Raw genomic sequence first — 9,333 nt, 5'->3', positions numbered from 1 at the left:
CTGTGGCATTCAGGCTTTTTGGTGTCTTGTTTGACACCACAGGGACAGGAGGAGACTGCTGCCAGGAGAACCAGAGGCATCGCACACACCAAACCCTTCTTGCTGAGGTGTGAAGGACAGCTGAGGAAGTCACGGAATCATAGAATAGTTAAGGTTGGAAAAGACTTTTAAGATCACCAAGCCAGACTATCAAGTCCTTCAAGGTGTCTCCAGCCGTGCCTGAGAGGGGCCAAGGAAGCGTGCTATTTGTGTACATGCCATGAATGCATCTCGGCACCACACTGAGAAGGATTGACAGGAGCTGCAGAGAGGCTGAGTAAAATTTTCCAAAATACCTAAGTGATGTAGAGGCCTCCCGTCCTATTTTTAAAACGTGACTGAAGCATGTGAGACCCAGCGCCTTAAAAGTACCTCTGCAGATAGCTCCTGTAGAGCTAGGCACCTAAAAGAGCACCTCCATCCCACTGCCCTGGTGATCCATCCTCCGCACCAATCTGGCATCCCCTTTTGGTCACAGTGTTTCAGCCCCTGATGCCCAACAGGAGGTTGCCTCTTCTGCAAGTCCCACAGGGACCTGCACAGGCCTCTGTCTGTCCTATAGTGGAAATCTCCTCTCTTTCCTTCCACTAGTCCCACCAGAGCTGCTCTGTACTTAGGTTTTGCTTCCAGCCACGCTGCCCCTGTTTTTTTCTCCTTCTCTTTGCTGTTCCAGAAGCCACTGCTGGGGGGTAACTTCTCTCCAACCCAGTCAACTTCCAGCTGGGACATCCCAGACCCTCTCAGCTGCTGCACACAGGTGTATTGCCCTCAGCAGACCTTGTAGCTCCAGAATAGGCAGCAAGGTGACTTTAGCTGTGTCTTTTCCCGCTGGCCAGGGGGATCTGTGAGCTGCAGCCCGGATGGCTTGGCCCAAAATATCTCAGGCTGCTTCCTCAGCAATGAAATGCCTCCTATTTATTGCTGTTGATTATTGCTAATGGCAAAGGCAGGTGGCTGGGGACGGCAAAAGGAGAATGGCAAGGCTCAGAGAGATGGGAGAAGATAAAAAGGTCAAAAAGCAGTTATTTTAGCTGCCAGCTTTGTGCAATTTTGGAAGCAGAGGATTGTTTGCGTTAGATGTAGCAAGCACAGGTTTCAGATGCAACAGCACACTCTTCCCACTCCGTGTTTTTGCAAAACTTTCTGCCTATTTGTAGCACCTCCTGCTGTATTGCTCACACCAGCCCTTGCTCAAGAAAGATACTGGAGCCATACGTTGGAGCCATATGTCTCATCGGCACAGTGAGACTTGAGCAGAATTGATTGCCAGAGGCAGAAATACTCTCACGGATGCAGCCAGTAGAATAGGTGGAAATTTTCCAAATTTCTTTTTGCAGAGGGAACATTTATCCCCATGAAAAATGTGGAGGGACTGAAGGGAAGGCTTAATAATGACTTTTATGACATGTCCTTTCCCATTTCTAAGTTTTTTTAATTGTCTTTTCTATCTTACAGTACCCTTGTGGAGCCCCTACTCTCTTGCTGATGTCAAGACAGGAACAGTGAGGAAAGAAATATTGTCACCCAAGCTGCGGTGCTGAAAGCTCCTCTTGTCAGCGCTCTGATACAAATTACCATATAGATACCAGGACATGCTCCTAAAGTTTCTGTCTTTGGGCAAGGGCCCTTCTCGCCTCTCACCTGCTACTGCAGTGCTGTGTTCTTGACTTTTCCATGTCTCTTCTAAAGAAATCCTTTCCCCGTGGATGAAAAAATGGCGTTGAGGGTGCTGCTTCACAACAGTGCTGCAGTGCATCCGTGAGGATGGAGCAGGAGGCAGGTACGAGAAGATGAGGGTTTGCAGAACACCAGCAAGAGGTGGGCTGGATGCTGGGAGCCTGGGCACACCAGTTGGCATTCAGGCTGAAGCGACTCTCATGCTGCATGTGCTTTGGGACAGGATACCTAAGAGACTCAATATTGCAGCAGGATCCCTAACATGGCAGGGGGAGAAAGCCCCTGCTTTCTCCAGTGGCATGTTAGCATAGGAGATCAGGAGCTTGCAGCAATGCAAGCACCCATACCAAGGTCAGATGCATAAGGATGAGCACCAGCATGACCTCCAAACACCATCCCTACAGTATGAAATCACTGAACTTTTAAATGTCGTATCTATTTTGCTTTACTTTGAAGTTACATGATGCTGGTAGAGCCACTGATTTGTGAGCTTGTTTATCTGCAACCAGTCATCTGCTAAACCCTGGAGACCACCATGCATCCTTTAGGTACCAAAAGTTGCACCTCTCCTGGTGTGATGCAGCACTGGCCCTCACGCCAAGAAGCTGTGGCCATGTGGAAACCATGACTGCTCAGATGAATGCCTCTGATAAATGGCCACCCTCCCACTTCCCTGCTGCATGGACCAGATAGCTGCAAGCCAAGGCCATTACTCAGCATATCATCAGGTGTGTAGCTGTGTCCTGAGCACTCCAAATTGGCAGGGAGATGAGTATTGGAAGGAAGCTGAGGCCAAAAGGGCTGTGGCATCTGGCCAAATCTGCTGTTGATTTTAAAGCTGATTCCGCTGTTTCTCCCGTGGAGCAAAACAACCATATTTTTCACTTTGCAAAGGACAAAGCTAAACAAGGCTTTTTTTTTTTCCTTTTTTTTTTTAGTTGTGCTTGCTAGGAATTTGTTGAATGCTGTTACATTATTCTTAGTGCTGTCAGGAAACAGGCTGATTGCCCTCCCAAAGTTTGGCTACTGAGCAACTAGGCTGCATGGGGCTTTTTGGACACTGGTGAGACTACTGTCTTAGATGGTGGCCTACGAATGTCCTTCAAACACTTGGCATTGAAGAGCTTTGCTGTCAGCCTCTGGAAGTTCCCATATCAGTGGGCGGTGAGTGGGTAGCACAGCTTTTGGGCCTGAAAAGAGCAAAAGCCTGCTGCCACAAAATCTGTAACGCAGCATCTGGTTTGGTTTATACTCTATGTGCTGCACTTCATTCTGGGAGAGTGGCCTTGTGCTGCATGGTCCAGGGCTGTTGAGGAGGGTGCCCCACTCCCCAGCATCCACACCTGGTCTCATAGGTTGCAAAATGCATTGTAAGGTGGTGGAAAACTTGTAAATCTGAACCCTTCTTCCCTATTCCTTCAGTGGAAAGTATGGGAGGAAAAAGCCTGCAGTCTTTTCTTGGGATGGGGATGAGTGGCAGAAACAGGTTGCGAGAAGGGACAGTAGCACAAAGAGAATGGGAAATAGCACTTTTCTTATATCCCCTCCTCCCAGTTATCCATCATGGTTATGCACCTGACCCATCCACCTCCATGTACACCAAAAATTTGGTCCTTGGCCACCTGCCAGCCATCCTCTTTCTGTGCTGGAACCAATCTCATTCAGGGGAAAATTCCCCAGCCCTAGAGAAACCAGAGCGAGAAGCATTTTCCCTGGGTTTGTTCCATTATTCATTGTTATCCTCCCCTTGGGCTGCCCTGAACAATTTCCTTCCCCTCCCCTCCATGTACACCCTTCAAATGGTTTTAGAATATGGCACTGAAAAATAAAGTTAAAAAAAACCCCCAAATACCCAAGGCATTGAAAACATTCAAATATATTGCTCAGCTCTTTCCTCCCTGCACCATTGTCTTCAGAGGGCTGGCACAGGACCAGACTTCTTTCTTATTGCCAATCTTAACTACTCCACTGGGCATTGAAAAATAAAGCCCTATAAAAGTCACTAATTAAATAAGTTCTCCCATCTGACCTAATACAAGCAACATGGGAGGTTGCATGATTTTTTTTTGATTTTTTTTTTTTAGTTTTAGTTTTTTCTCTTCTTCCCTCTTTTTTGTAGAGCCCACTTTTCTGATGGGGATTCGTTGTTTTTCTGGTAAGGGAGAGGGATTTCAAGGTCACGGAATGAATAAATGATGATAATGGGCGGCCACGGGGACAAGTGAGCACAGCAAGCGCGCAACGAGCAAGCACTGCAGCAGTCGAGGTGCTCACTGCCTGCCCGGTCCCCTCTAGCAGGGACAAGGCTGGAGTCATCCCTCCCTGTGGCTGCTGCATGGGTGCTTGGCCTCCCTGCTTTTGTTTGCCATGGTGGCTGCTTGTTTTTTTAATTATCATTGTTGTTTTCTTCTCTCGCAACTCAAGAGTGCATGATTATCTCGTCTGAGTGTCCCCCACCCCATGGCTCTGTGGGGTTCCTGGCTCCAGGCCTGGTGGGGTGTGGGCTTGCCCCAAAGCAAGTAAAACAGAAAATTAACAGCCGTATTTCCTGTTATTCTGGGGAACTTTGGATGGATTTGTGAAGATAGGTATTCACCATGCTCATCCATGGTGATTTCAGTGCTGTGTGCCCATGCTCTCTCTCTTTCTCCCTGCTGCTTGGGTGTGAGCCCACAAGTGAGATGAGGTGGGTGGCTTCAGCTCGCTGCCCCACCACCAGGGCTGCATGGGGCAATGCTCTTTTCTCCTGACTTGCTAATAAGCTCGCCTCTTGCGAGAGCCTCCTGAGGTTTTCTAATAACAGGAAGTGGCATGCTGCCTGCCCTGGGGTCCAGCCGCATGAGGGAAGAGGTGTGGCTGCCTCCAATTTCGAGGAACACCAGTGTCATGACCTGCTCCAGTCTCAGCGTGCTTTCTCCTTGGCACCCACTTGCTGCCTACAGCACTATTCCACTTTTTTTCCGCTTACTACCTGAGTAACCCGAGGGATTGCAACAGGGATTGGTCCCTGCAGAAACAGATGTCTTGGGAGACAGAGTTGCAGCTACTGAAAAGCGTCAGGTAGGGGTGGGGATGCGGAGTTCAGGGAAATGTCCACTTCTGTGGCTACCCTGGGCTGGGTTGCCAGAGGTCCTGAAATCTGCACTGCAAACAGGTGCTGAAGGGTTTGAGCACACATCACCAGCAGATTTCCCAAAGCACTTTCCCTTTTTTAATGCAGAATCTCTGGCAGTGAGAGGTCTTGCCCTTTAATGAAGTGATGGATGGGATCTGCCAAGCCAGACAAGCTCTTCATCTGCTTCTACTGCCTCTCTTCATGCCTGGAGAGCCAGGCAGCACAGATCCCCGGGGACACCTCCCAACAGTCCTGATTTAGCTTATTCTAGGCCATGCAGAGAATTATTAGCTGCAGGAGTCTGCCTCTCTCCTCTCCTCGTTGAGACTAGTTTTCCTATTTTAGCTTGGTGCTTTGCTTTCCCCCCACCTGAGCTATTTATTTTACAGCTTTTACGCTATAGCTAGGATAAATAAACAACAGTTGAGAGGGGGCTGTGGCTATCAGGGAGGGCAGGGGTGAGTGCATGGAGCTGGGAGAGGGTAGTGGGAGCCTTTCCCATTGCTGGGTACTTTCCTAATATTGCCTCATGGGTTGTGATCCCTGAGCCAGGACCATGGGGAAACCACACAGCATTGGCCCAGCTTTATTCCTGTGGTTGTCGTGGTTGAGCATGGCTGTGGGTTTCGAGCACAAGGTAGCAAAGCAAACTGGAGCTGCCTCATGGAGCCAGCAGGCTCATTGCTTAACATGTGGAAAAACTTCATATGATCTTTCTGTGACCAGTCACTTCAAATCTTCCATGAAATGCCCTCTGGCTATTAATGTTACACGAATATTCTTGTACACTCATTTATTAATGAGAGGCCCGTGGAAATGACAAACCCTAAACAAATGCAGGAGACTGTTCACAGAACAATTAAATTTGCTTTGCACCAGCTTGTGGCCTGGAAAGAACTTGGCTCATGTCAATCTAGTCATGAGACAAATATGTTGTGTGACTTGGCTTAAATGATGGGGCTCTCCTCTGGTTTTCCGGGAGGTGGTGAGCACTTTTGGGACTCAGCAAGTTTCAATTCAGTTGACACTTCACAAAAGTTGTACCATCTGTAATCTCGAAAGGCTTCCTGCCTTATGGATCTTGTGCTGAACATGTGGTAGAAATATATCATAAATACCTGCACAGGCTTCTTAGGAGATGACTTCCAGAAAAGAAAAGCAAATAAGCTGCAGACCTAATGCCAGGATGAGAAGGGCATGGGTATAGCCATGGTGGAGCAAGCTCGTCACCAAGCTTCATAAGACACCATGGGTAAGGCATGAGCAGGACTTACCTGGCATCTTACCCTGCAGCTCAAGAAGAAAAGCCTTCACATTTCTTTGTTCTTCTCTGTGAAAGATATGAGACACACACTGTCGCTAATTTATTGCCTGAGGAAATTCGATTAAGAGAGAGGCCATGTCTTGAGTACAGAAACAGTCCTCCATCAATAGCAATCATCTCTGAATATTTAATATGATGTCAAGCATCATAGAATACTTCAAATGGGAAGATCTGTGGACTTAGCCCTCTCTCAGATGACTTTCTCTGGACAACTGAGGACTCTTGTTGCCATCCTACATTGTGAACTTCCCCTGTCATACCTATGTCCTGGAGGCTACCCAGGGGGATGATTTTTATTTTTCCATGGGTTAAGACTGATAGTAATTATGGGTATTTGGGGGCTGCTGTGGGAAAAGACAATGAGTCACATTGCTTCTCTGACCAAGAAAGGCCATGGGTAGAAGATAATAATTTAGTCTTCTGCAGGTGCTTTCTTTGGGAGGCGCTGCCTGTCTCCTGCAAGCTGTTGTGCTTACAGTGAGCGCAGTTCAAGCTAAAAGCATTTCTGGTGGGAGAGCATTGCACTGAATGGAGTGGTAGGAATTAGTGTTCTGCAGGGCAGGAGAGGGCTGTGGGGCTCGGGATAAGTAAAAAAAACATTTGTTCCTGATCAGTAAAGAAAATTATAATTGCCATGAAGCTTTTTCTGCATGAAAATGTTGTCAGCTTGTGATGGACGGCCAGGTTTAAGGCGGCAGGGAAACTAAAAGAATCATAAATATTCTAGCTTAGCCTCTAACAACAAATCTCGATATACAGTTTCTGGTTGGTTGGTGCTTAGGGACTTTGAAAGACAAAATAACTGAGATGTCTCCTACAGAAGGCATGCAAATGGATCACAATATATTATAGACGTGTTTAAAGGCACTCATATAGAACACAGAATATGGGCTATTGTCTGGTACTCATGCATAGCTTAAATACATCAGTTCAACTGTATATTTGCATCAGAATAAATCTATAATCAAAGGCTTGGTAAAAAGGGCTTGTCTTCTTTTTTCTTTTTCTTTCCCCCCCGTTTTTTTTTGGTAATGCTTCAATATAAATATACTCATGCTTCTAGCTTGTTAGGACACAGTCAAGAAGGGAATAACCCATTACACACTTCATTATTTTCCAGATAGAAGAGGAAATCTCCTAGGAATATTTGAAATGTAAAGGATAGTATAATATCTAAAATCAAATTACATGAATTTTGATGATGTGTCAGCATTTGCAACTGATAATGCTAGTGCTGATTTTTGGGGATCCACTACTCAATCTGCATCTCAATAGCAAATGAGATGAGGATTACCTTACAAGCAGTTGCTTTGTTCATTTTCTTAATAATACCACAAAATATGGTATAGATAGATCTCTCTTTTTTACCTTTCCTTATTTGCAAATCAAAGCTTTAGAATTACCCCTGATATTTAGCAACATCAGCCTCTGAGATACAAAAACATTGAATCAAATCCCTATCTGCAAGCATTCTATGGGCTAAAACGTTCTTTATGATAGTCTTAAAATCAGAATTACCCATCTAGTACATGCTGAAATTTACAGTGGTGCATTAAAGCTATGACAAACAACCTCTGACAAATAATTTGGTCATAACTCTTCTTTCAGTAGAGATCATGGTGAAGCAGCACAAGTGGAAAGAGGTGCTGTTGGGCAGCAATGGAGACTAGTTTTCAATACCAGACTCCAGATTTTGACTTCAACAAGCAAAATTATCTTAACCTACTTTATGCATTTTACTCTGAGAAAAAAAATCCTGTTTTTTTTTTCCAGAAACTCTCTTTATTTTATAAAACATTTGAAACTTGAGAAGACACTGGGTATGCTTTGTCTCCATGAGAACTACTTCATTCTGATAGATTTAGTGGAGAATGTGTCTGTGCTCCATGAATCTTCCCTTAAGAAATAGCCGAATGTATTGTTTCCAAATACTAATTCTCTCAACTTCTTAAAATCCCTTGGCACTTATTATATTCATTCCTCGCAAGCAGTAGTGAAAACAAATGTTCTTTGTGTAAACAGATTTTGACAGAATGTGGGAAACTTAAATAAATATGGTTATAATATGGTATAAAAATCAACTTCAAGTTTGAAGCAAACTGAAAGTGCATGGGTAAAGAGTTTTGTCACTCATCTTCAAAAAATATCCAAACCCAAATATATACTGAGATGTATTAAAACAGGTAAATATCAACTCTGAGGCTCCCAACTGCGTCATATGTTTGAAGACACAAGAACTGTGTAAATATACAATGTTAAGTAAAACAGTTGCTCTAAAATGGCCTTTCACATAGAACATGCTCTTGTATGTGTTAGTCCACTCCAAGAAAAATGAGCATCCTACCAATGGTGTTTTCCTCAGCCAGCCAGAGGTGTGGGGCGTAGCTCTTCCTTGGGGTGGGCAGTGATGTCATAGGGCTGATGGAAACCAAGGATATTTTGAAATGTTTACATGGTTTTTTTAAGTTAGGGATGGGAAAAAACAAAAAACAGTACTTACTACAGAAAGCACAATGTGCCACAAAGACTGTCTATGAGATTGGATACCCTGGTTGGTTTTCTGAGGCATGAGGCCAAAGGCCAAAAGAGCAAAACCACCCAAAAAGTGTCATAATTACCCTTTGGGGCAATGGCTTCATGAAATGGAACTTATGAATAAAGACAAGGAAAACCCATTAAGTAATATTATTGACATGCGTCTGACATCGCCAATAGCCAATCAACGCTCGCCACTTGTGCTCTGGATTTCTGAAATCATTTCTTAATGGAATAAGGGAGTTTTAATTCATAGTGTCTTTCTACAGATGCTAGAGGATGCAGGTTTGCCAGCTATTCATGTTCCCAACCTGCATGCTGCTAATAAATTCAAGGTTTAGTTGAAGCACAGTAGAAGCTCTCTGTATATCAGTATTGCAAACAAGTTTCGGCTTCATGCAATAACATAAAATTGCCATATATCAGCATTTCTTAAACACCTGCCCATGACAGTGCCAAGCCACTCTTAGAATTACAGGGGGAAGAAATGAGAGAAATCCTTTTCCATGCAAGATGTAGTGCTGTGGTGACAAATATACTTTTTGATTACATAGTGCAAACAGACTTCAGTGCCAATATCAGAAACCAAATAAAGGAAAATAGGGTTCAGACGATGCTACAAGCCTGAAAAATGTGTCTGGAC

The sequence above is a fragment of the Corapipo altera genome, unplaced genomic scaffold (assembly GCF_003945725.1).
Source record: "Corapipo altera isolate COAL_440 unplaced genomic scaffold, ASM394572v1 78, whole genome shotgun sequence".
NCBI lineage: Eukaryota > Metazoa > Chordata > Aves > Passeriformes > Pipridae > Corapipo > Corapipo altera.
This window is presented reverse-complemented; position numbering follows the sequence as displayed.